Source organism: Balaenoptera acutorostrata, chromosome 13 (assembly GCF_949987535.1).
Source record: "Balaenoptera acutorostrata chromosome 13, mBalAcu1.1, whole genome shotgun sequence".
Lineage (NCBI taxonomy): Eukaryota > Metazoa > Chordata > Mammalia > Artiodactyla > Balaenopteridae > Balaenoptera > Balaenoptera acutorostrata.
In genome coordinates this window covers 3,583,282-3,609,879 of record NC_080076.1, presented here as the reverse complement: position 1 = coordinate 3,609,879, position 26,598 = coordinate 3,583,282, and positions in this window count along the sequence as shown.

Below are 26,598 nucleotides of genomic sequence, written 5' to 3'. Positions count from 1 at the left end.
TCATGGCTGGCCGCACAGGTGACTGGAGGGTGCTTTGGATGGCAGCTCCACACCCGCTGGGTGTCATCAGCTTCTTCCATCGGCTTCTTTCCAGTGTTCCCAGTAGAAAGTCCTGTGCCCTGGAGCTCTCTGGGGCCTCACTCCTTCCCCCCAGGCCACAGGCTCCCCTCTCCCCTGCGACGTGGTATCTAGTCTCTGGGAGCCGAGCATCCCTTCTTGCAGGGGTACATCTGATTCTTCTGGTCCCGTGGTGCTGTCAGTCTGTTCCTTTCTCTTTTTCTTCGGTACAACTGGGACCGAGGGGGAACTGTCGCAGCAGTTTAGTGAACGGGCAGAGCCACATATTGGTACCTTGAACCCATTGACCATGACGGATGATGTTTGAGAAGAACCACTTTTTATAATGTTTTATTGTGTCTATTTTTCATATTTGGAAATTTTGATAGTTTAAAACGTTATACAACTGGTTGATATTATTGGGCATTAGTATCCACGTTAACCAACATCGGTTGAGTAGCTGCCCTACGTGAAGCTCCGAGTTAGGCTCCTCTGGGAACAGAAAGGTAAGATTGGATGCAGTCCCCGCCTCAAGGGCTCCCTCTCTGGCAGGGGCACGAAATGCTGAGGAAAATAAACGGAAGTGAAAAAATCGTGACGGAAACAAGGCTGAGGAAACTCTTGATGCAGACCCCTCAGACCCCACAGGAAGGCTGGAAAGCAAGAGAGGTGGTCCCTGACCCCCTGGCTGTCACCCCCTCACCTGGGAGCTACTGAGGAAACCCCCCAGTCAGCCCAGCTCTGTTGCGTGTCCATCAACTTACAGATTGAATCTGCAAGACAAAATGGTGGCTTGTTTAGGCTCCACTCCCAACACCATGAAGAGACCTTTCTGCTCTCAACCATGGGAGCTGCTTCAGGTTCTGACTTCTCTCTCTCTGTCTCTTTCATTGCTTCCCGCTGGGAAGTGAGTCCTGAAGAGGGGAATTCTCCCTGTCCCGGGACTTCACATCTGCCTAGAACATCCCTCCCAGGCTGCAGGTTGACCAGTTGTATCCACGCAGGGGAGCCCCTGGTAGAGAGCCTAGAGCACATGTAGTGAGGCTGCCACGCTGCTTATTCCTGTTCCGTCTGACGTCTGCAGGACACTGAGAACATAACTACATGATGCCAGGGTGTGATGGTTAATTGCACAGCTAGAGGATGCCCACATGGCTGGTAAAATCTTACTTCCGGGTGTGTCTGTGTGGGTGTTTCTAGAGGGATTAACGTTGGAATCAGCAGAGTTGAGTACAGAAGATCACCCCCACCAGTGTGGGTGGGCCTCATCCAATCTGTTTAGGGCCTCACTAGAACAAAAAGGCAGAGAAAGGGCAAACCCCTTCTCTGCCTGACCTGGGACATCCGTCTTCTCCTGCCCTCGGGCACCTGTGCTCCTGGTTCTCCGGTCTTTAGACTCAGTCTGAATTTCACCACCAGCTTCCTGGGGCTCCAGCTTGCAGACAGCAGATAGTGGGACTTCTCGGCCTCCATAAACACGTGAACCAACTCCTATAATAAATCTCCCCTTATGTATATTTCTATATGGCCTAGTGGTTCTGTTTCTCTGGAGAACCCTAACAAACACACAGTATTGCTGGTTACAAATGCAATCATACAAGAAGCTTCACTGCCACTTAGCCTGAAACATCTTCCAAAACTGGTTTGATGGGGTTTCATTGAGGAGGAAAGAGGAAGAAGAGGAGATGTTCACCAAATTGGTTTGTGGGGAAAAGTAAATCCAGCTTTACCATCAAAATGATTATGTTCCCATGTGCCATCTGGGCTTTTCGGTCGCATTCTTTGGCCAACGTGATTACTGCAGGCCAAACTAGTTGACTGTCAACCAATCAAAGGTAAAGACAGAAAAACCTCTTAGACTGACCCTGCTGTGGACAGATCAGCCTCTGCTTGTAGAAAGGACTCATTTAGAGGAAAATGTGCGCCAAAGAATGGGTGGAAGAAACTGGAAGTATTAACAAAACAGCCTGTATTTACCATCCTGAAATTCTGAAGACCATCATTTACCATTAGCTTGAAAATACACCCCTGCTTGCTTTAGTACTAGACCATTTCAGATCTATGCCAGTTTTAACCTTTAAGCCCCACAGAATAGGATGGCCATTCTGTGGACACATACTTCACCCATGTGCAGAATTTTCTAACACACAGGAGAGTTATTGGTGTGTATTTTTAAAACACAATTACAGGCTGTTCCTCAGAGACTAGCATTTTATATCTTTGGGGTTGACATGTGCTAGAAAGATACACATTTTTTAAAAAGGATGAATATAGTCGGCAATTCTACCTTTCTATGCTAAGGTTGTCTTGGAGTGATACTCAAAGTGATTTGGAAGTTATAATAACACGAAGCAATCTTACTGACCCTGTGAGCCTTATTTCTAAAATCAAGATGACGTTAATTTTGATTAGGCCATTGAGAACTTTAGGATACAATTCTCAGTCCAGTGACATCTGCCACTTGGATAGAAAAACAGTGCGGATTCTTTGGACATGCTGAAAATAACGGCCTTTTCTTTTGTCAATTAGCAGAGATGGCAGACAGAGAAAGGAAATTATAAGATCCAAGAAAAACCAACACTTTGGATCCGGCCCCATGGAAAGATCCGGGCAAAATGTGAAATCTCTTGGTTGCCATCAACTGCAGAATTTCTTGAGTTACTCATGCCAGGGTTCATCTCAGTACAGTCAGAGGACCCATGGGTAAAAATAATCCCCTTTTTAAAATTCCAAAGCATAAAATTCAGCTTAGGTTACTGCAGCTCTTCAGGAGTAAGGTGTGGTGTTTCTGTGGGCTGTGGGGAGAAGAAGGGGCAAAAATACATTTTGTATGCATCATGCTATAAATCTGGTAAATATCCGTGATGCAGCATACGGAGTTTTGAATTCTGCCAGAAGCCCCGGCATCCTGGAGCCCTCCCTGGGCCTCCACGTGGAGGCGGGGTCCGCCCTGCATCTCCACCGCACTCTGGGGTCTCCACGCTGCACCATCTTTGTGGTTCAAGCCTGTGTGAGGCGTGTGGACGTCTCGACAGGGAGAGCAGGAAAAAAAAAAGGATTTGGCTGGCGGTCAGGCAGCAGGAGCCGTTACAGATGCTGCTATTTACACTATTTTCACATCCTGAAGAACAAAGAACAGTAGGCTGCCAGCAACTCTCGGGAACTAAGCGTTTGCCCTGCTCACCGGCTCAGCCAATCCAGGGGCTGGAGCAGACAGGGTTCCACTTCATGGACACAGAGCATCTCTATTCTGATGGAAAGCTCTGCCAGCAGCCTGTGCGTCGAAGCTGGAGGAGGGAAGGACGTCAGGACCCTCCACTTGTCACTGCTTGCAAACCGTCGCTGGGGGGACAGAGCCAAGAGCTCCACGTCCAGCTCAGCCTGGATGCAGCAGACAGGGACAGACTGATGACTTCAGCCCTCATCTCTGCCTTTGAATTGTAGATGCTCAGAGCGGGGTCTCCCCGTGCTCGTGTGCAATGTGCCCGTTGTCAGGGCTGCATATTGTTCCTTGTGAAGCTCAAGGAGCTGGATGAAGACAAAAGTTATTTATTTGGGGGCCAGATTACCACAAATGAATTCTTGGACGGGGTCCAAGAGAGCCTGTGCAGGAGACTGGGAGGAGGGGCAGGGGTACCTATTACTCATCATCAGTGGTGTGACTTGGAGGGTGCCTGCTGTCTTTAGCCAAACACAGAGCATCCTAGGAGACTGGTATACTACCTCGAAGCCCAGAAACCTCCCGGCTTGGTTGCGAAATGTTCACCAAAGTGGAACCATCTCAGCTAGACTGAAGAGATGAATAGCCCTCTGGGGATTTTACCGGGTACTACTCACCAGTCATATCACCAGGCAGAATCCGTTTGTTTTCCGTTAGATCTGTTGAAAGCATTACAATAAAAGTTATTTAAGTCACAGAGTCTTTCATCTTCCAGCAAAATGTTGTGCCCATGCCAGCTATGAATCATATTGTATTGTTATGCCTTTTTATAGTCTGATAATCTGTATTGTGTGTTTATAACCCTTGTATGCTGTATTTTATGGAGAAAAAAAAAAAATCCCTACAACCAGCAATCCACAATCCATGAATTTACCACCTTAACTACTTGGGTTGAGGGTGAGTCATGGAAGCAAGCTTCAAATGTGTCGAGTGAAAAGTCATCTCTGCATCACGCCTCCCGGACTCAGGGCAGACGTAAGCTCTTCTCTCACTTCCTCTTTTCTCTGACAAAATAGTTACCCAAAGGGAATGTTCTCCCAACTCTAAGCACTTGGAAGAGAGGGCTGAGTGACTAGATATCAAGCAGAGTTTTTGACTGCAGACCTAAGGAATATTGTCCTTGACCTTCTGGGCAGGGTTGATCTCACTTTGGGACTGGGCCCTACATGTTCACATGGGAGCCCCTTGTTTGAGGCGCAGAATGTCCATTCCTCCCCGCATCCTGGTGGTGAGCTTCCCATGCTGTTCCGCCAGCACCTACAAAGTTCTGATAGTAGGTTGTGATCCAGCCTCCACTGCGACCATGTTCCTGGATGAAAATGGCTGGCAAGGACCTGTTTTTCCCTGTCCTTTCACTCTGGCTTGGCAACGAGAACCAAGACTGCACTCCTCCCCAGCCTGCGAGTCTGACGGTGAGAATGGGACCCCACCAGACTGTAGTGCTCTCTAAGGATGGGTCTGGAGATGGCAGGTGAGGAGACTGGGTGTCCTGCTTGTACAAAGCCAGGGCATGATTCCGCTGGGGACTCCTCCTGCCTGGGGACAGTAGATGTCTTCTGAGACCTTTGGATTAGGCCAGTCCCTTTTGCCCCTCCTTCCCACTGCCCAGTGGGGGCTGGAAGGAGCCTGGTGTGCCCACAGCCAGCATCTGGGGGTCCTTCTTGCTGTGATATGACACCCACCTGTCCTGCCCCTGCTCCCAGGAGGCCTCATGAAGCATCCACTTGCAGACCAAGGGTTGATCTGCCCCATTAGGGGCTCTTGGGCTGTTCCCCCAAACAAACTGCAGCCTGCCTAGAGTTTGACCCACTACCTTGTGTCCTACGTATATTCTCTCAGGGCTTGGATTTTTCCTTATTGATGCATTGATGCTGTAACACTAGTTTCCACACACACCGCCCCCCCCCCACCCCAGGGGCCCACAGTGTTCATGTCTGATGGATGCACTGAGCCCAGCTTGGATTAGTCAGTGTCTCCTGGGCTCAGTCCCTCGCTGCTCCCAGCATGGTGTCAGCTCACACCCCATCTCTGGAGCAAGGTCCCCGTGTAAAGCTGCCAGATGTAACTCCCACCCCACGGTCCCCCCTTCAGGACTGGGGATCTGCCCACCTGCTTGTTTATCCACCACCCCTCAGTTGTCTGATCAGTTTCCTTGCCCCATTTTCCTCCATGCAAACCTTGTGGAGAAAGATGCACCATTATAATGTTCTGTCTGCACGTGCTAAGGCTGCACTGACACTCACGTTCCTTTCCACTCACGCGGAGACACGCTCGCGCATGTCACCCGTCATTGGCTGAGCCATCGCTATGGTGCCTGCCATCTGCTGAGCACGCGGTGATTAACAGAGATAATAAGACAGCTCCTGTCCTGCAAGAGCGCCCGGTCTGGTGGGGCAGGCACGTGGCCGTAACGTACTGTGATGTGTTGATAAAAGTGTAAAGTGCGCTGATTCTGGGGGAATCTGGTGCTTCCCAAAGGAGGCTTTCACTGCAACAAACAGTGCCCCAAACGCCGGTGGCCAAAGAAATGCGGAAGTCGGTTATACCCCACAAGGACTCTGTGAACGAGCAGGGTGAGAGAGTGTGTGTGTGTAAGTGTCGGGGTGCGTGAGGGTGTGTGATGGAGCGTGTGAATGTAGAAGGATGGGCTTGAGGAAGCAAACAGCACCTGCCGAGGAGCCATGGTTGGGTGGGGGGAGTGCTCGGAGGTTGGCAGCCGAGCCCATGGCCGTGAAAGGGAGGAGAGAAGCCAGGTGGGAATTCTCCATCCCCGACGAGCAAGGAGCAGGTTGAGGAAGGATCTATGGACTCTCTGAGGGCTGAGTGCACATAATCTGGAAGCTTCCTCTCATGCTGCATCATATTTCTCCTTTGGCCAGCTCTAAGACACAGTCAGCAGGCACAGACCAAATGCAGGACAGCAGGAAGTTTTTGTGCTGTTTTTTTAGTTAGATTTGGGTTAAAGTACACATTCTTCCCCTCAGAAAACTCCCTAGCTGCCCCACGGACTTCTACTCATTCTACTTGAATACCTGCCATTTAATTGGTTTATTATTTTTTGAAAATCAACTTCTTTTCATAAAAATGATAACCTGATCACTATAAAACTTTCAAATACTAGAATTTAAGATAAGATTAAAAGCATCCCAAGTCTAACCAGCTACACTTAACACTGGGTGGATATCGTTTGAGACACCTCCATTCATCTGTACATCTATAAACAGACATTTATTCATTCAATGAACAAATACTTTTTTGATCACCTATTATGTGCCAGGTACCACGAAAGCCTCTTCTACAGAGACACACTTAATCGGATAATTGCTAAAATGTGGGTTTCTTTGGAAACTGGATTAAGAGCTATGAAGGAATGGAAGAGGCTCCAGGGCAATGTGAAACAAAAGCATCTACCTTAGACTTGGGTCTGAAAGATGGATAGAAGTTGAGGAGATCGAGGGCGTGAGCAGGTAAGGGAGTGGAAAAGCTCTGCACTGGGGCACAGGCCAGGCAGGACCTTGCCAAATGTGGAGCCTGGAAGAAAGTCAGTGAGGCCGGAGTCGGTGCGAGAGGGAGAGGAGTGAACAGAGGCTGGAGAATTAGGAGATGCAAGGCCAGGCAGAGACTTCCAGGATTTTGACTTTTAATGCAAGAGCTCTCAGCATATTTTAAGCATGGCGGGATGATGAAGGCAGGGCAGAGGATACGACCAAATTGTATTTGGAAATTTCCCTCTGGAGCAGCCCAGATAATTGGTTGGTGGGAAGCCACACTGGGTATGGGAGAAACAGCAGGAAACAAACACGTACAGGAGAACATGGCTGGGATTTGAATCTGGTGGTAGAGATAAAAAAATTATTTTTGTACCTGTGCTCTACACCTACCTCTTCCTTGTTTGGGTTCAATGTCATGTTGTCTGAAGTTCATCCTTTAGTAGTATATAGTAGTAGGTCTTGTAGCTCATAGGTATTCTGTGAATTGGATTTGCTCTTTGATGCTTTTCTTGTCAGTAGTTTTTAAGATAGCTTCTTGAGTTCTGATGTGTGAAATTGCACTAAGGTGTGTCCAGGTATAGACTTGTTTCATTAATCCTGCTTGGAACTAGTACTACTTTCTCAACAGGAATACTCATGTTCTTTCGGTCAGTTCTAACCTATTAACCCTTCTGATGTTGCCTTTCCTTCCTTTGCTCTGGTCTCTCCTTCAGAGCTCCCAAACAGACTTAACAGAGCCCCTCATTATGTTCTCCAACTTTCCTGACTTCTCATTTCTGTTTCTTCATGTCTGTTTCTCTATCGCATTCTGTGTATTCCCTAGATCTTTTGCTCAATTTCCAAATCCCAAATTCTCTCTTCAGCTCCCTCTAAATTCTGCTAGAATATGCTGAGAGGCAAGAAAGGCTGGTGGTTTGGAGTTGAGACTAAGATCTAGACTTCTTAGTTTGAATCATGGCTTTACTGCTTGCTTGGTGTGAGCTGGGCCTGGTCACTTAACTTCTGTGTCTCAATTTCTTCACATGAAAGGTGGGAATAAAATTAATATATACAGTTGACCTTTGAACAACATGGGTTTGAACCATGTGGGCCCGCTTATATGCAGATTTTTTTTCAATAGATACATATTACAATACTAGATGATCCAGGTTGGTTGAATCTGTGGATGTAGAACTGGCTGTAAGTTAGACTTTCGACTGCACAGGGCGTGATACCCCTCACCCCTGTGCTGTTCAAGGCTCAGCTGAACTTAATTTATAGAGTTGGTGTGGGGATTATACAAATGTATGTATATGCAGTTGGGACAATAGTTAAATAAGAGTAGGCTGATGTTACCATTTAATCTCCAGGTTAAGACTTTTTAAAATTTCAATGACTACACTTTCTTCATACTTTTCAGTTTGTTTCTTTTATCATGTTGTGTTTTAAATTTATGGTGTCTATTCCTTCTTTCATTTCCTTGATAATTTCAAACCTACTTCCTTTAGAGTTGATTATTTATTGTTCCTGGGTGTAAATTCTGTCATTTGTGGCATCTGCTGGTTGTCCTTCTTGCTGATTTGGTTCTCATCCTGCTGTATCATTTTTGACCACAAGCTCATCTTTAGCATTTTGTTTTCCATGAGTGTCTTCTGTACCCCAGGCTGTAGCATCATCCCCGTGATACCGTTAGGATCTGCCTCTTCCAGAGCCCTGAAGATGGGGTTCATTTCAGACCAAGTTTCATGTGGATTTTGGGCTAAGAGATCCCCCACCTCCCACCCACATAAGTCATGCAAAGCCAGGCTCCACCCCCAAGCACAGCAGAATTTTATGGTTCTGATTTCTCAGTAGTGATTCTTCCAGGCCTTGTGCTGAGTTCCTAAGCTGGGGAGAGAATTTCTATTATGCCAGCTTGAAATGGAGAGGATGACTCTCTCCTTAGGTTGCTCTGTTCCAGGTTTCCCCTGCACATGGGCTTACTGCTAAGAATGGCTTCTCTACAGTTGTTGAAATTATAAACTCACGTTCATAGGACCCCATGGACCTTTGGTCTTTAACTCAGGTTCCCCATAAATTTGCTCTTTGTTTCTGATTATAAATTTAAATTTCCTCCTTGTTTCTGATTTGGAGAGTTTTATTTCTACTTATATTATTTCTTATCCAGTATATCCTTGTGTGGAAGTGGGGCAGAGGTTAGTGGGAGAGCAAGACCCCCTGGGTTACTCTGGCCCTTTTCAGTATTGACTGAAAGTCTGTTTTTTTGCTTTGTTTGTTTTCTTCTCTTTCTCTCCTCTTCCTCCAGTCACACTTCCTTTCTCCTTTCTTTCCTTCCCTCTTCCTTCTTTTCTGTGACATTTACGGAGTGCCTTCTGAGATTGGCATGGGGGATAGAAAGGTGAGGGAGACCCAGTCCATTCTTCTTACCGCTATGTTTGATGCTAATAATAATAATACAAAGAGGGGAAAGTATTCTTTTACTTTTAGGCATTCTCTTGTAATTTTTCGTGTATTACCATCACTCCTTGATAAATGTCAACTTGTTCATTCATTGAATAAGGATTTGACTAATGGCTAATATGTCCCAAGAATTGTGACCGGGGTAGGTATTTACATGGACATGTAGAGCCGGTGGTGAAGGCAGCCTCCCAGGAACCTTACCGATGAAGAGGATCCAGTTATGGGAAGAATCGGGGGAGGTCTTTCTAGACATCCCGACTTTGTGGTCTGAGAAATATAAAGACATGAAGGTTTAACGACCAAAATTATTTTCCTCACCAACAAAATGGATCTGTGAGCAAAAAGCATTCTGCATTTCAGCCCAACACCCAATGCGTTGGAACTCGTCGACTGGTTTCGTAAAACACTTGCTTGACACAAAGTGTCTGTAGGGGTGACAAGCATGCGTAATTGTAGCAGTCTCTGAATTTCCTCTCCCCATCCTTCCACTCTGTCCTTCTTTCCTGCTTTTCTCACTCCTGCCCTCTCTCCCTTCATTCTTTATTTCCCTCCGTCTTTCACTATCTATTTTCCTTCCTTCCTTCACACCCATCCCCTCTCTCTCCCTTCCTCTCTTCCTCACCTTCTTGTCCCAGAACAAGAAGACCCCAGGAATGTAGGGAAAATGAAAGGAGTTTGCAGAGTTGTCATTTTCTTCCAGCCCAGCCATAGGAGGCTGCTAAACAGAAACTCCTTTCTCGTAGCCTCCTTGGTCCGCCTTTTCTCTCCTTCCTTTACTCGTTTCCCTTCTGCAGTCTTTTCTCCTTTTTTTGGCCATTCATTCATTTATTATTCAATCCTAGACTATTTCCAAAGAGGATGAGAAGCAGTTTCTTTCCTTATTCAATTTTCCAACCGTCTTTCTTCCTTCTCTTCTTTCCTAATCGTTTCCCTTTCAGCAGGACAATGTCAAGATAATTAAAGAATTCTGGTTCCTGAGCATTTAACTAAAATTGTCTTCCATGAAATAGAACTCTCTGTATATTCAATGAGATTGTGTAAGCAAATAACTCATCATATGGCTCAAATGTTTCAGGGTTCAGATTCAATTTGGCTATCCATCCAAAAGTTGGGATTTTTTAATAAAAGCTTTTACAAACCACTTGGGTATTCAAAAGTTTAATACATAACAAACAATAAAAATCATACTTGGAAATATGGGAGAGTAAAAATGCTACAAATACTCATGTATTTGTACTCATGTACAAACTCATGTTTGTATATAATCTGTATTCTCTTGGACTTGGTACTGAAATTTGAGAAACATTTTAAATTCCATTAAGCATATCATATTTACTTATTTAGATGTTATCAGAGCAAGATCTGGAGAAAGTTTGAATTTTTTTCATAGTTTAAATATCACATACATTTTCCTTGCTCTGAGTTATGAGAAAGTTTGACACAAGTCTGTATCCTTTAGGTGAGGAGAAATAGGGAGTTTTTTTCATTTGTTTGGAAGTAAGTTGCAGAGCAGTACAAAGAACCCTGGCCTAGTATCACTTCTAGCTCTTCCCCTCACTATGATAGTTATGGTGAAAAAGTGATTCACTCCCCAGGGCCTCTGTTTGCTCATCTGTAATATGGGAATAACACCTCTTCCTCAAATATTGTTTTGGTGATTAAACAATGATGTACACTAAAATGCCTTTTACAACTACTTGCAGAGTCCATCTGAGAAAACCTTCATTCATCGTGCATTTAAGAAACAATGAGTGCCTCAACCTTCTGAGACTGAACCAGAAAGATATAGAAAATATGAACAGACCAATCACAAGCCCTGAATTTGAAACTGTGATTAAAAATCTTCCAACAAACAAAAGCCCAGGACCAGATGGCTTCACAGGCGAATTCTATCAAACATTTAGAGAAGAGCTAACACCTATCCTTCTCAAACTCTTCCAAAATATAGCAGAGGGAGGAACACTCCCAAACTCATTCTATGGGCCACCATCACTTTGATACCAAAACCAGACAAAGATGTCACAAAGAAAGAAAATTACAAGCCAATATCACTGATGAACACAGATGCAAAAATCCTCAACAAAATACTAGCAAACAGAATCCAACAGCACATTAAAAAGGATCATACACTATGATCAAGTGGGGTTTATCCCAGGAATGCAAGGCTTCTTCAATATACGCAAATCAATCAACGTTATACACCATATTAACAAACTGAAGGAGAAACATCATATGATCATCTCAATAGATGCAGAGAAAGGTTTCAACAAAATTCAACACCCATTTATGATAAAAACCCTCCAGAAAGTAGGCATAGAGGGAACTTTCCTCAACATAATAAAGGCCATATATGACAAACCCACAGCCAACATCATCCTCAATGGTGAAAAACTGAAACCATTTCCACTAAGATCAGGAACAAGACAAGGTTGTCCACTCTCACCACTATTATGCAACATAGTTTTGGAAGTTTTAGCCACAGCAATCAGAGAAGAAAAAGAAATAAAACGAATCCAAATTGGAAAAGAAGAAGTAAAGCTGTCACTGTTTGCAGATGACATGATACTATACACAGAGAATCCTAAAGATGCTACCAGAAAACTACTAGAGCTAATCAATGAATTTGGTAAAGTAGCAGGATACAAAATTAATGCACAGAAATCTCTTGCATTCCTATACACTAATGATGAAAAATCTGAAAGTGAAATTAAGAAAACACTCCCATTTACCATTGCAACAAAAAGAATAAAATATCTAGGAATAAACCTACCTAAGGAGACAAAAGACCTGTATGCAGAAAATTATAAGACACTGATGAAAGAAATTAAAGATGATACAAATAGATGGAGAGATATACCATGTTCTTGGATTGGAAGAATCAACATTGTGAAAATGACTCTATGACCCAAAGCAATCTACAGATTCAATGCAATCCCTATCAAACTACAAATGGCATTTTTCACAGAACTAGAACAAAAAATTTCACAATTTGTATGGAAACACAAAAGACCCCAAAGAGCAAAAGCAGTCTTGAGAAAGAAAAACAGAGCTGGAGGAATCAGGCTCCCTGACTTCAGACTATATTACAAAGCTTCAGTAATCAAGACAGTATGGTACTGTCACAGAAACAGAAATATAGATCAATGGAACAGGGTAGAAAGCCCAGAGATAAACCCATGCACATAGGGTCACCTTATCTTTGATAAAGGAGGCAAGAATATACAGTGGAGAAAAGATAACCTCTTCAATAAGTGGTGCTGGGAAAACTGGACGGCTACCTGTAAAAGAATGAAATTAGAACACTCCCTAACACCATACACAAAAATAAAGTCAAAATGGATTAAAGACCTAAATGTAAGGCCAGACACTACAAAACTCTTAGAGGAAAACATAGGCAGAACACTCTATGACATAAATCACAACAAGGTCCTTTTTGACCCACCTCCTAGAGAAATGGAAATAAAAACAAAAATAAACAAATGGGACCTCATGAAACTTAAAAGCTTTTGCACAGCAAAAGAAACCATAAACAAGACAAAAAGACAACCCTCAGAATGGGAGAAAATATTTGCAAATGAAACAACTGACAAAGGATTAATCTCTAAATTTACAAGCAGCTCATGCAGCTCAATATTATAAAAACAAACAACCCAATCCAAAAATGGGCAGAAGACCTAAATAGACATTTCTCCAAAGAAGACATACAGATGGCCAAGAAGCACATGAAAAGCTGCTCAACATCACTAATTATTAGAGAAATGCAGATCAAAACTACAATGAGGTATCACCTCACACTGGTCAGAATGGCCATCATCAAAAAATCTATAAACAGTAAATGCTGGAGAGGGTGTGGAGAAAAGAGAACCCTCTTGCACTGTTGGTGGGAATGTAAATTGATACAGCCACTATGGAGAACAGTATGGACGTTCCTTTAAAAACTAAAAATAAAACTACCATACGACCCAGCAATCCCACTACTGAGCATATACCTTGAGAAAACCATAATTCAAAAAGAGTCATGTACCACAATGTTCATTGCAGCTCTATTTACTATAGCCAGAACATGGAAGCAACCGAAGTGTCCAGCAACAGATGAATGGATAACGAAGATGTGGCACATATATACAATGGAATACTACTCAGCCATAAAAAGGAACAAAACTGAGTTATTTGTAGTGAGGTGGATGGACCTAGAGACTGTCATACAGAGTGAAGTAAGTCAGAAAGGGAAAAACAAATACCGTATGCTAACACATATATATGGAATCTAAAAAAAAAAAAAAAAGGTCATGAAGAACCTAGGGGCAAGACAGGAATAAAGATGCATACCTACTAGAGAATGGACTTGAAGATATGGGGAGGAGGAAGGGTAAGCTGGGACAAAGTGAGAGAGTGGCATGGACATATATACACTACCAAACGTAAAATAGATAGCTAGTGGGAAGCAGCCGCATAGCACAGGGAGATCAGCTCTGTGCTTTGTGACCACCTAGAGGGGTGGGATAGGGAGGGTGGGAGGGAGGGAGATGCAAGAGGGAAGAGACATGGGGACATATGTATATGTATAACTGATTCACTTTGTTATAAAGCAGAAACTAACACACCATTGTAAAGCAATTATACTCCAATAAAGATGTTAAAAATAAAAAATAAAAAACAAAATAAAGTGCCTTTCCATGGGAAAAAAAAAAGGAAACAATGAGTGCCAAATACTAGTAGACGAAGCTAGGTACATAATTAAATAAACCTAATAAGTGTGTGCATGTGTGTGTGTGTGTGTGTATACACGCACACTGCAATTCCTCATATGCATTCCATAATCTCTTTGGGTATTGTTGCCCTAGGTTGCCAGCTTTTTTCACTCATTCACTTTTTCAACACTTATTTATTGAACACTACTATGTGTTAGATACTAATATTTTAGGCAGAGATGAAAATCTCTGCCCTTGTTACATGTTCTTTCTAGCAGAGAAGGGCGGTGGGTGATGGGAGACCAGATTGTATAGAGGATCCTCAGCCTGCCTCTCCTGAGCCTTTATGCACAAAGGAAAGTGGAGAAGATAATGCCCTGGAAGGAAGCCAGAGAAGAACAGAAAGCTAGCTCCCCAGACTGGGTGGAGGCCATAGAGTGTCTTGGCCGGCCATCTTCTGGGTTCCCAGTGTCTCTCCAGGAAGATGTGAGAACTCAGGGTGGGGTGGCTAAGCTGGGGACATTGGGTTCCTCAAACTTCGCAAAGAGTCTTGAGTCCCTGGTGCGCCCAGAAGCAAAAGAGTAAAGCTTTCCAAAAGGATGCATCAGCTGGGCGTTGCCCCTCTCATGGGTGAACCGGGAGGCCAGACACTCGCCAGGTTAGTCCTTTAGGTTAAACTCAATCAGTTTTAAGGAAATAAAAGGCAAGTAACATTCTTACTGAGCAGATTTACGACTGTGAATTCATGCCACGGTAAGAGTTTAAATGACTTGTCCACGGTGGTCACACAGAGGATAAGGGTCGGAGGTGGGGCATGAAGGCACGTTTCTTCTTTCCAGGACAGTGCATTTTCCTCTACCACACAGTCTTATGAGATCATGCAGGGTTTTGTTAATGGAAAACCACATGGCACATGGAAGTAATAGGACCCTAGGACTTGTTCAGATATTGAAATATACAATGTAACTGCAATCCTGTCCTCATTTCTAAAGATAATAAGGTATGTCATTGTGTCCTAGACAAAACTTCCCAGGGTTTCTGTTGAATTTGGTGTGTTCACAATTGGTAAAGAGAATAAAGCGGGAGCATGTCCTTTAGTTTATTACATTAGCTGTATTTTAGAAGGTAAACAATGAATGGAAATCTCAGCTGCACCATAATCAGCTTCTCCACATAAAATTGTGGGAAAGAAGGCATTAGTTCACTAGGGATGGGTAGGCAAATTTAGAAAAGACAGGGACAGCATGATAGTAATAACACCTTCCATGTATATAGTGCTTGGCCACAGCCAAAGTGACTTGTAAGAAAGTGCTTCTCTTGCAGTGGCAGTGGGTCTTAAGATTCTTTTTCTATAAGAACTAGAGGTTAGTAAAGCACATTTCTACCACCCTGCCCACCTCCCACTAGCTGAAGCTTCCCTTGTGAATCCCTTCTCACACTATACCTCCACCTCCCTCTCTGTCCCCTGCTGGATTCTTGCTGCTTATGCCTCTTGGGAAACCCAGTGGTTTTCTCAATAAATACTGTTCGTTTTAAGATTTAATGTCAATAAATAGACCACAAGTGGTGCACAGCAAGGCAGAGCCAGCATCTTATACTTATTTTTTAGTTACCAGTCATTGTTTATCTTGTCTGAGAGCAGCCAGCTCTTGTCAGAACAGGGTAAGTAAATGTGCAAAAGCCAGAAATCTATGGGAACTTGGTCAAGTCATCATAATTAAACAGAAAGGAAGATGGTACTTAGGGAAAGTGGCCTCTTTTATTAATCTTTATGTTGGGTGCTACATAAAACTAATGAGAAAAACACCTGCACATCTTCTACGAGTTTATAATCTAGAACAGATGAGTAGGTGGTGAATGGGGGAAAGGGTGTCTTTTTTCCAGGGAGCTTTTGGAAATTTACCTCCTTCACAAAGTTGGCCTGAACCAATTACAAATAAAGAGCTATTTTTCTAGTTCCAATCTACCATTTTATTCTAATGAGCTTTTTTCATTAGGTGGAAATTATTTGCACTAATACTTTTACAAATTGGAAATACGTTAATTCGTTTTCAGCATGACACACTTGCCCGTGTCTGTACGTGTCACTGTCTTCCAGATAAGATTTTGAATCCTTCTTGCTTTTCTTCTGCAGAACCTCGGCAGAAACTTTGAGGGAGTTCCAATCCAGCGGACCAAGGAGCTGCGTTCAAGGGTGCCATGTGGAGATTTCACGATCTTTCTGCATTCTGCATTCACGTTCATTATCCTGCCGGTTGCTCAAGAGCCTCCGTCAATTTGTACTGCCTAACTTGAGATCCTTCTCCTCCCCTTCTTTATTACTAAGGAATATCTACTCAGCCCCCATTTTTCCTGGTGTATCTCTAAGCCCATATCATTTAGGATGCTTTTGGCTACACATAAAGGAAGATACAACTAAAAGCACCTCAAGTAATGGTGATATTTACTATCAGGAATAACAAGAAGTGGAGGAATACGGTGATTTCAGTGCAGGACTGAGGACACAGACTCTCCCTGTATTTCTGTTCTGATATCCTCGGGTTGTGGACTTGGGCCCAGGATTGTTCTTGCAGATCAAGGGAACAAATATGTCCAAAGACATAAGAATAGAAGGTCCCTGCTTACGTGACATTGTTGGGGGCAACCATGTTCCTACCCCAGCAGACTTGTAATGGCGAAGATTGTATCACATACGTGGGCCTAAATTAACAAGAACAACTGGAATGAGATAATGATGATTGGCTTGGATTCAGAAAAAATCATGTTATTCTCTCAATCTTGAAGGACCAGGCGCTTGGAAGGTGAACAAAATTTGTGTGTCAACCAGGAAGACAAGGTGGGGTATGGCTGGCCACCGCATAGCCGACTCATTCTATCTGCCCGGATCCCCATCAGAACACATCAGGAATCCCCTTCTTTACACTCTTATCTTGCCCGAGAGATTGACTCCATAGATACCACATCCAGAAGCTCTCCTCTTTTCTTCATTTCACAATTTTCTGTTTTTTTACAATTCTTTTAAAATTTTTTTATTGGAGTAGAGTTGATTTACAATCTTGTGTAAGTTTCAGGTGTACAGCAAAGTGAATCAGTTTATACATATATATATATATGTATGTATGTATGTATCCATTCTTTTTCAGGTTCTTTTCCCATATAAACCATTACAGAATATTGAGTAGACTTCCCTGTGCTATAAAGTAGGTCCTTATTAGTTATCTATTTTATATATAGTAGTATGTATACTTAATTCCAATCTCCTAATTTGTCACTTCCCCCTACTTTTCCCCTTTGGTAACCATAAATTTTATCTCAAGATCTGTGAGTCTGTTTCGGTTTTGTAAATAAGTTCATTTGTATCATTTTCAATTAGATTCCACATATAAGTGATATTATATCATAATTGCTTTTCTCTGTCTGACTTACTTCGCTCAGTATGATAATCTCTATGTCCATACATATTGCGGCAAAAGGCATTATTTCGTGGTTTTTTATAGCTGAGTAATGTTCCATTGTATATTTGGACCACATCTTCTTTTTTTTGTTAACATCTTTATTGGAGTATAATTGCTTTACATTGTTGTATTAGTTGCTGCTGTATAACAAAGTGAATCAGCTATATGTATACATATATCCCCATATCCCCTCCCACCCTCCCTATCCCACCCCTCTAGGTGGTCTAGGTTATCTCATTGTATTTGATTTTGCATTTCTCTAGTGATTAGTGATGTTGAGCATCCTTTCATGTATTTGTTGGCAATCTGTATATCTTCTTTGGAGAAATGTCTATTTAGATCTTCTGCCCATTTTTGGATTGGGTTGTTTGTTTTTTTGATATTGAGCTGCATGAGCTGCTTGTATATTTTGGAGATTAATCCTTTGTCAGTTGCTTCATTTGCAAATATTTTCTCCCATTCTGAGGGTTGTCTTTTCGTCTTGTTTATGGTTTCCTTTGCTGTGCAAAAGCTTTTAAGTTTCATGAGGTCCCATTTGTTTATTTTTGTTTTTATTTCCATTTCTCTAGGAGGAGAGTCAGAAAGGATCTTGCTGTGATGGATGTCATAGAGTGTTCTGCCTATGTTTTCCTCTAAGAGTTTTATAGTGTCTGGCCTTACACTTAGGTCTTTAGTCCATTTCGAGTTTATTTTTGTGTATGGTGTTAGGGAATGATCTAATTTCACTCTTTTACATGTAGCTGTCCAGTTTTCCCAGCATCACTTATTGAAGAGGCTGTCTTTTCTGCATTGTATATTCTTGTCTCTTTTATCAAAGATAAGGTGACCATATGTGTGTGGATTTATCTCTGGGCTTTCTATCCTGTTCCACTGATCTATATTTTTGTTTTTGTGCCAGTACCATACTGTCTGATTACTGCAGCTTTGTAGTATAGTCTGAAGTCAGGGAGCCTGAATCCTCCAGCTCTGTTTTTCTTTCTCAAGATTACTTTGGCTATTCAGGGTCTTTTGTGTTTCCATACAAATTGTGAGATTTTTTGTTCTAGTTCTGTGAAAAATGTCATTGGTAGTTTGATAGGGATAGCACTGAATCTGTAGATTGCTTTGGGTAGTAGAGTCATTTTCACAATGTTGATTCTTCCAATCAAGAGCATGGTATATCTCTCCATCTGTTTGTGTCATCTTTAATTTCTTTAATCACTGTATTATAGTTTTCTGCATACAGGTCTTTTTTCTCCTTAAGTAGGTTTACTCCTAGGTATTTTATTTTTCTGCTGCAATGGTAAATGGGAGTGTTTCCTTAATTTTTTCTCTTTCAGATTTTTCATCATTAGTGTACAGGAATGCAAGAGATTTCTGTGTATTAATTTTGTATCCTGCTATTTTACCAAATTCATTGATTAGCTCTAGTAGTTTTCTGGTAGCATCGTTAGGATTCTGTATGTAGAGTATCAAGTCATCTGCAAACAGTGACAGTTTTGCTTCTTTTTTTCCAATTTGTATTCTTTTTTCTTCTCTGATTGCTGTGGCTAAAACTTCCAAAACTATGTTGCATAATAGTGGTGAGAGTGGGCAACCTTGCCTTGTTCCTGATCTTAGTGGAAATGGTTTCAGTTTTTCACCATTGAGAACGATGTTGGCTGTTGGTTTGTCATATATATCCTTTATTATGTTGACATAAGTTCCCTCTATGCCAACTTTCTGGAGAGTTTGTATAATAAATGGGTGTTGAATTTTGTCGAAAGCTTTTTCTGCATCTATTGAGATTATCATATGGTTTTTATCCTTCAGTTTGTTAATATAGTGTATCACATTGATTGATTTGTGTATATTGAAGAATCCTTGCATTCCTGGGATAAACCCCACTTGATCATGGTTTATGGTCCCTTCAGTGTGCTGCTGGATTCTGTTTGCTAGTATTTTGTTGAGGATTTGTGCATCTTTGTTCATCAGTAATATTGGCCTGTAGTTTGCCTTTTTTGTAACATCTTTGTCTGGTTTTGGTATCAGAGTGATGGTGGTCTTGTAGAATGAGTTTGGGAGTGTTCCTCCATCTGCTACATTTTGGAAGCGTTTGAGAAGGATAGGTGTTAGCTCTTCTCTAAATGTTTGATAGAATTCACCTGTGAAGCTATCTGGTCCTGGGCTTTTGTTTGTTGGAATATTTTTAGTCACAGTTCCAATTTCAGTGCTTGTGATTCATCTGTTTATATTTTCTCTTTCTTCCTGATTCAGTCTTGGAAGGTTGTGCTTTTCTAAGAATTTGTCCATTTCTTCTAGGTTGCCCATTTTATTGGCATAGAGTTGTTTGCAGTAATTTCTCATGATCCTTTGTATTTCTGCAGTGTCAGTTGTTACTTCTCATTTTTCTTCTCTAATTCTGTTGATTTGAGTCTTCTCCCTTTTTCTTGATGAGTCTGGCTAATGGTTTATCAATTTTGTTTATCTTCTCAAAGAATCAGCTTTTAGTTTTATTGATCTTTGCTATTGTTTCCTTCATTTCTTTTTCATTTATTTCTGATCTGATCTTTATGATTTCTTTCCTTCTGCTAACTTTGGGTTTTTTTTTTTTTCTTCTTTCTCTAATTGCTTTAGGTGTAAGGTTAGGTTGTTTATTTGAGATTTTTCTTGTTTCTTGAGGTAGGATAGTATTGCTATAAACTTCCCTCTTAGAACCGCTTTTGCTGCAACCCATAGGTTTTGGGTCATTGTGTTTTCATTGTCATTTGTTTCTAGGTATTTTTTGATTTCCTCTTTGATTTCTTCAGTGATCTCTTGGTTATTTAGTAGCATATTGTTTAGCCTCCATATGTTTGTATTTCTTAGTGTTCTTCCTGTAATTGATATCTAGTCTCATAGCATTGTTGTTGGAAAAGATACCTGATACGATTTCAATTTTCTTAAGTTTACCAAGGCTTGATTTGTGACCCAAGATATGATCTATCCTGGAGAATGTTCCATGAGCACTTGAGAAAAATGTGTATTCTGTTGTTTTTGGATGGAATGTCCTATAAATATCAATTAAGTCCATCTTGTTTAATGTATCATTTAAAGCTTGTGTTTCCTTATTTATTTGCATTTTGGTTGATCTGTCCACTGGTGAAAGTGGGGTGTTAAAGTCCCCTCCTATTATTACATTACTGTCAATATCCCCTTTATGGCTCTTAGCATTTGCCTTATGTACTGAGATGCTCCTATGTTGGGTGCAGAAATATTTACAACTGTTATATCTTCTTCTTGGATTGATCCCTTGATCATTATGTAGTATCCTTCTTTGTCTCTTGTAATAGTCTTTATTGTAAAGTCTATTTTGTCTGATATGAGAACTGCTGCTCCAGCTTTCTTTTGATTTCCATTTGCATAGAATATCTTTTTCCATCCCCTCACTTTCAGTCTGTATGTGTCCCTAGGTCTGAAGTGGATCTCTTGTAGACAGCATATATATGGGTCTTGTTTTTGTATCCATTCAGCCAGTCTATGTCTTTTGGTTGGATCATTTAATCCATTTACATTTAAGGGAGTTATCGATATGTATGTTCCTATTACCATTTTCTTAATCATTTTAGGTTTGTTTTTGTAGGTCTTTTCCTTCTCTTGTGTTTCCTGCCTAGAGAAGTTACTTTAGCATTTGTTGTAAAGCTGCTTTGGTGGTGCTGAATTCTCTTAGCTTTTGCTTGTCTGTAAAGCTTTTGATTTCTCCATCGAATCTGAATGAGATCCTTGCTGGGTAGAGTAATCTTGGTTGTAGGTTTTTCTCTTTCATCACTTTAAATATGTCCTGCCCCTCCCTTCTAGCTTGCAGAGTTTCTGTTGAAATATCAGCTGTTAACCTTATGGGGATTCCCTTGTATTTTATTTGTTGCTTTTCCCTTGCTGCTTTTAATATTTTTTCTTTGTATTTACTTTTTGATAGTTTGATTAATATGTGTCTTGCGGGGCTTCCCTGGTGGCGCAGTGGTTGAGAATCTGCCTGCTAATGCAGGGGACACGGGTTCGAGCCCTGGTCTGGGAAGATCCCACATGCCACGGAGCAGCTGGGCCCGTGAGCCACAATTGCTGAGCCTGCGCGTCTGGAGCCTGTGCCCCGCGACGGGAGGGGCCGCGATAGAGAAAGGCCCGCGCACCGCGATGAAGAGCGGTCCCCGCACCGCGATGAAGAGCGGTCCCCGCACCGCGATGAAGAGTGGCCCCCGCTTGCCGCAACTGGAGAAAGCCCTCGCACGAACCGAAGACCCAACACAGCAAAAATAAATAAATAAATATGTGTCTTGGCATGTTTCTCCTTGGATTTATCCTGTATAGGACTCTCTACACTTCTTGGACTTGATTGACTATTTCCTTTCCCATATTAGTGATGTTTTCAACTATAATCTCTTCAAATATTTTCTCAGTCCCTTTCTTTTTCTCTTCTTCTCCTGGGACCCCTATAATGTGAATGTTGTTGCATTTAATGTTGTCCCAGAGGTCTCTGAGACTGTCCTCAATTGTTTTCATTCTTTTTTCTTTTTTCTGCTCTGTGGTAGTTATTTCCACTCTTTTATCTTCCAAGTCACTTATCCGTTCTTCTGCCTCAGTTATTCTGCTATTTATTCCTTCTAGAGAATTTTTAATTTCATTTATTGTGTTGTTCATCATTGTTTGTTTTTTCTTTAGTTCTTCTAGGTCCTTCTTAAACGTTTCTTGTATTTTCTCCATTCTATTTCCAAGATTTTGGATCATGTTTACTATCATTACTCTGCATTCTTTTTCAGGTAGACTGCCTCTTTCTTCTTCATTTGTTTGGTCTGGTGGGTTTTTACTTTGCTCCTTCATCTGCTGTGTGTCTGTCTTCTCATTTTGCTTAACTTACTGTGTTTGGGGTCTCCTTTTCTCAGGCTGCAGGTTGGTAGTTCCCATTGTTTTTGGTGTTTGCCCCCAGTGGGTAAGGTTGGTTCAGTGGCTTGTGTAGGCTTCCTGGTAGAGGGGACTGGTGCCTGTGTTCTGGTGGATGAGGCTGGATCTTGTCTTTCTGGTGGGCAAGACCACGTCCGGTGACGTGTTTTGGGGTGTCTGTGAACTTAGTAAGATTTTAGGCAACCTCTCTGCTAATGGGTGGGTTTGTGTTCCTGTCTTGCTAGTTGTTTGGCATGGGGTGTCCAGACTGGAGCTTGGTGGTCATTGAGTGGAACTGGGTCTTAGCGTTGAAATGGAGATCTGTGGGAGAGCTCTCCCTGATTGATATTACATGGGGCCAGGAGGTCTCTGTTGTTCCAGTGTCCTGAAATCAACTCTCCCACCTCAGAGGCTCAGGCCTGGCACCTGGCTGGAGCACCAAGACCCTGTCAGCCACACAGCTCAGAAGAAAAGGGAGAAAAAAAAGAAAGAAAAAAATAAAATAAAGTTATTAAAATAAAAAATTAAAAAATATTATTAAAATAAAAAATATAAAAAGTAATAAAAAAAGAAGAGAACAACAAAACCAATAAACAAATCCACCAATGATAACAAGTACTAAAAACTAAACTAAGGTAAACATATAAATCAGAAACTAGTCAGTTGCATACAGCAAACCCCAAGTCTACAGTTGCTCCCAAAGTCCACTGCCTCAATTTTGCGATGATTCGTTTTCTATTCAGGTATTCCACAGATGCAGGGTACATCAAGTTGATTGTGGAGATTTAATCCACTGCTCCTGAGGCTGCTGGAAGAGATTTCCCTTTCTCTTCTTTGTTCACACAGGTCCTGGGGTTCAGCTTTGGATTTGGCCACACCTCTGCGTGTAGGTCGCCTGAGGGCATCTGTTCCCCGCCCAGACAGGATCGTTAAAGGAGCAGCTGATTCGGGGGCTCTGGCTCACTCAGGCCGTGGGGAGGGAGGGGTACGGAATGTGGGGCGAGCCTGTGGCGGCAGAGGCCAGCGTGACGTTGCAGCAGCCTGAGGCGCACCATGTGTTCTCCTGGGGAGGTTGTCCCCTGGATCACGGGACCCTGGCAGTGGCGGGCTGCACAGGCTCCCAGGAGGGGAGGTGTGGATAGTGACCTGGGCTTGCACACAGGCTTTTTGGTGGCGGCAGCAGCAGCCTTAGCGTCTCATGCCCGTCTCTGGGGTCCACGCTGATAGCCACGGCTCGCGCCTGTCTCTGGAGCTCGTTTAGGCAGTGCTCTGAACCCCCTCTCCTTGTGCACCCGGAAACAATTGTCTTTTGCCTCTTCGGCAGCTCCAGACCTTTTCCTGGACTCCCTCCCGGCTAGCCGTGGTGCACTAGCCCCCTTCAGGCCGTGTTCACGCCGCCAACCCCAGTCCTCGCCCTGCGATCCGACTGAAGCCCGAGCCTCAGCTCCCAGCCCCCGCCCGCCCCAGCGGGTGAGCAGACAAGCCTCTCGGGCTGGTGAGTGCTGGTTGGCACTGATCCTGTGTGCGGGAATCTCTCCTCTTTGCCCTCCGCACCCCTGTGGCTGCGCTCTCCTCCATGGCTCTGAAGCTTCCCCCCTCTGCCACCCGCAGTCTCCGCCCACAAAGGGGCTTCCTAGTGTGTGGAAACCTTTCCTCCTTCATGTCTCCCTCACACTGGTGCAGGTCCCGTCCCTATTCTTTTGTCTCTGTTTTTCCTTTTTTCTTTTGCCCTACCCAGGTACGTGGGGAGTTTCTTGCCTTTTGGGAAGTCTGAGGTCTTCTGCCAGCATTCAGTAGGTGTTCTGTAGGAGTTGTTTCACATGTAGATGTATTTCTGATGTATTTGTGGGGAGGAAGGTGATCTCCGCGTCTTACTCCTCTGCCATCTTTAAGGTCCCTCCACATCTTCTTTATCCATCTTCTGATGCCACCTGTGACAAAGATGACTCAGGGCGTTCTTGGATAGTTATTAAATTCTCATATGGTAAAAATACCTGAAAAAGAGAGGTGAAAAGAAAAATTATCTTTTTGGTAAAATCTGTTCATCTTTAAGTCATGGCGTTACACAGCATAAAATGTATATTTATTATACTCACTAGCTTCTGTGATCTCTCAGAGCTTCTCCCACCTACTATCTCCAGATAGGTAACAGGTCCCCTTGGGATAAAGAGGGGAGTGACATTGAATTGAATTACATGAGAGGCAAGAAGAGCATTTCCTCAAAGATAATCTTGAGCTGCACCAATTCTGATGACTTCAGGACCACACTGACTTCTGTTTAGGCACCATGCCCACTGTCTGAGTTGCTTTGGTAACTACATGTTGAAATATGCCCCAACTCACTCTAGATAACCATCTTATCTAGTGCCACGATCTGACAAAGAGTCAAACATTACTTGGGTCAACTCGTTAGTGCAGAAACTGACAATGGCAGAGGCCAATGGTGGGCTTTGGAGATGGGATAATAGAGAAACATGGAAAATAGTGGGGATGTTGGTAAAGGAAAATAGGGAACCTTAAGGAAGGAGACGGTGGAATGTGCAGGCTCAAGAGTCAGTCCTTGAACCTTTTCCCCGAAGGCCTATTTTGGGTCCTTGCAAATAAGAAGAGTGTTGATCCAGAGCCATCAATTAGAGCAAGTAAGGCAACCAAGACCTTGATGAGACTTGAGTGTCCCTAATGCTGACCTCAGATGACCTGGGAACCCAAGACAGGATGTTCATGCACAATTCAGCACGTTAGTAAAAGCCCACCCTCCACTGGTCCTGCTCAGAGAATCACCCTAGAAAATATGCATTCACTGAGGTTGAATAAGAATGGCTGCCCTACGGCTCACATTTCTGCCAGCTCACCCTGGGCAAGTACACACAATGAAACTAGGGCCATCATAATAGAGTGATCTTTTTGCAATTTCTTTTATCTGAAACCACACATAACTTTTGAAGATGTAAATCTGTAAAACGTCATGCTTTATGTATTGCATGTTTGGCATCTACTTTAGTTTTTAAGAATGGATGTTGTCTAATTATGCAGAGAAGCTTTGGATGAGGAAATATACTAAGTGTGCATTAAATAGACAACTTTAAATAATGGCACTTGTGCTAAGAAGTGTATTTTCTGGCAAGCAACTAATTTATAATGGTCATAGATAAATACATTAGTGTATGAAATGCTTGTCTTTATTTATTGATTTGAAGGGGCAGTATTATATTTTTGAATACGTCTCCTTCATTGGGTCTGTTTCCCATCTTTTACAAAGTTGCTCATATTTCATGTTTGTTGACATTTGCTGCACTTAAATGTTGGAAAATGGAGGCAATTTTACAGTAGAAAAAAAAAGCCAACATTAATATGACTTGTCCCTTGCCTTCTGGCATCAGGTAAATAGTTCAGGGCAGAATCGTAACCACATCCCTTTCTTTCACCTTTTCCCTGTGAGCCCCGTGTCCTTTTAAGTGTGCACATCAGAGGGAGGAAGAATGAGATTAAATGACCAGATTTACTGCATTCAAAGTGCAGAAACAACTACCCTAGATCTTTCTGAGCCAATTTAATTTTTAGCTTTATTCTTGGCCTAATGCAATGTTTTAGTTCATTGCGCTTTTTGGATGTGCAGAAGCAGAGATAATGTGTTACACCACATTCATTTAATGTTTCATCAGGCTTTTTTGGTGTATCTACCTTCTGGTTATTTTAAAACGTTTCATCCTTATCACTTCAGTCATGAAATGTAGATTCATTAAATTACTGTGCCGTGGTGGTTCTGTGGAGCAACAGGGTGAAGATGGAGCTGAGCTTGTCAGCAACGGAGTCTGCCCGACAGGCTTTCCCCAACACCAACTCTGTTTCTGTTTAAAAGAACAAGGATATTTTCTGACTGGACCAGAAAGTGTCTAGGGCTTAGAATTTTACTGGACCCCATACAGACATTAGACCCTGACAACTACCCCCGAAAACCCACATGGAATTTGCCCTCAATATGAAATGACAGTGGGTAGTTTTTTCATTTAATTTTTATTTTATGTTGCAGTATGGTTGATTTACAGTGCTGTGTTAGTTTCAGGTGTACAGCAAAGTGATTCAGTTATACATATACATATAGTTTTTCTCCAATGAGATTGATGGTATGTAATCAGAATGATAATACCTTGCATGTGCGTATGTTGCTTTATGTGTTTAAAAGACTTCCCCATATATCCCCCTGTATCTCTGGAGTCGAATGGATTGGGAGAGATGCAGCCCCATGAACAGAATAAATAAGCTTCTGAAAGAATTCTGCGCCAACTGCAGACTCACCCAGAAAGGGATTCTACTTACCTCGCTCACAACTGGTGTCTCCCCCAAAAGGCAGCCCCCTCTTAGTCAAAACAGAG